This window comes from Echinops telfairi, unplaced genomic scaffold (assembly GCF_000313985.2).
Source record: "Echinops telfairi isolate 266 unplaced genomic scaffold, ASM31398v2 ScPeMD7_7469;HRSCAF=8507_1, whole genome shotgun sequence".
Taxonomy (NCBI): Eukaryota; Metazoa; Chordata; class Mammalia; order Afrosoricida; family Tenrecidae; genus Echinops; species Echinops telfairi.
The window spans coordinates 48250146-48252062 of record NW_022111373.1 but is presented as its reverse complement, the minus strand read 5'-3'; the positions used below and the strand labels follow the sequence as shown (position 1 = coordinate 48252062).

The window sequence follows — 1917 nt, the reverse complement described above, 5'->3', positions numbered from 1 at the left end:
CACAGAAGAAACCTACTTAAAGATCAACAGACACATACTAAGTTTGTACATAGGAAAATGTCTCTTTGAGCATATGCTAAATGCAAAACTGCTATGTAACAATTGCTAAGGTCAAGAATTTGTTTTGCCAAACATCTTGGAGAAATGGCTTACTTAAATTTGGACAAATATATAAATTCTACTTTTGTTATATTGTCATTCCTATTTACCTACTTAATACTTGTACCTGTATTTGAAAAAACTAGTTGACATCAAGTTTTATACTCTATTTTTTTACTTTTATCATTAAAACACTGGCATCTGAGTGATATAAAAATTAAATTGAAAAAATCTTTAAAAAGAAAATGATGGCAACAAATGTACAAATGTGCATGACACAATGGATGTATCTATGGATTGTGATGAGTTGTACAAGTCCCCAATATAATGATTTTTTAAAAATTAAGCTGGTTCCAGGACAATAGATTGCTGGGGGTTCTAAAACCAGTAACTCTGACCAGACAAAACCATTCATTTGGGCAACACACTCCCCTGAAGGGGTAAGAATAAGGCTAGCAGATGGAAGGGTAAGATTACCCAATGAAAGTATAGCAGGACAATCCTTGGGACCCTCAAAGAATGAGCAAATGCACTGTCATAAGAAAAAAGAAATTGCTTGGCACAACTTCCCTGGCTTTTTTCTTACCAATGCAATTTTCAGTTTTCTTAAAGCTTGTTCATTATCAAGCCCCTGGGCACCAATCTCTCTGCCTTCAATTTTAGTGATAAAGCGGATTCCCACAGAAGCCCCAGTTTTGATTGGATATGGCTCTTTGAATTAGACTAATAAACACCAAGTAAAATTTGTTCTATTGAATCATTTTCACTAGCTTTGATCTTACTGAAAACACTTTTGGAAAGATCAGTTCTTTGCGCTAGCTAATCTACCAAAAACACTTTAAGCACCCATCAAGCCAAAAGCTTGCTGGGAGCCAAACACGTTTGCTTCAAAGTGAAAATGCTAATCATGTGAGAGCCCAACTTGAGTAGGTATGGCATCAATTATAATTCTACAGTCTTTATCCAGTGGTTTGAGAACCAGCCATCAGTTTCTTTATTGACAGAAGTTGAAGGTCTTGCCTCTCTTGACTCATCTGAGTTCCTCCTTAACCTTCCTTAAAGTGAATGCTCAATTCATCTAAAAATTGTTGTTTTCTGTGGGGAAGCATTCCCATACACGTGTTGCAAAATGTCAAGGATATGTCAATGATATGATACTGTGTATAATTTGAGCTTTGTTAAAAATGTACTATCGGCCCTGAACTCCATATTGTTGTCCCCCTTACTACAAAAATCATCTTTTTAAAACGGGTAGCAGGGGCACAGGGCACTAACCCACCCAAGGTGAGGGTATTATTTATATCTCCACAGGGAAAGAGAGACCAGACTTGAACCCAGTGCTCCAAGATGTGAACGCAACATGAGGCATGGAGTAGGGAACCAGTGGAAGAGATCTGGGGGGGCCGGCCCCAATCCCAACTACTAAGTGGACACCTGCCCTTCCCCCCAGAAGAATTTATTTCAAAGGACAGCACTGAATCTGCAGCTCTGGGAGAGGGACATATCTGATCAGAGCACACAGGAGCAGATGAAGGGGGAGGAGGAGAGAGAGGAGCACATCCTGGCCCACCAGGCCATGAGGATGATGTTCCCAATTAGAGCAGCCAGTCCACAGAAAGGACCGCATGGCGGGCCCCCCTATGAGACATGACGCCCCTCACTGACCCATAGCTCTACAGGGGACAACACCAGAGACACAGTGTGGGAATTGCAACCGGTCTGATCCCACCATACCGAGGCAAAACACTAAGGGGGTGCAACAGAACAACAAGGGAATGGAGCGGTGAGGTCCCCAGGGAATGCTGAAGGTGGACTTTG

At 41.3% G+C, this 1917-nt stretch overlaps 1 protein-coding gene across 1 annotated transcript in view; it reads right to left on the bottom strand.

Moving 5' to 3' along the window:
• CHD1 (chromodomain helicase DNA binding protein 1) overlaps positions 1–1917 on the bottom strand; it is an 83999-nt gene that overhangs the window by 72349 nt on the left and 9733 nt on the right. The gene's annotated exons all lie outside the window — the stretch shown is intronic.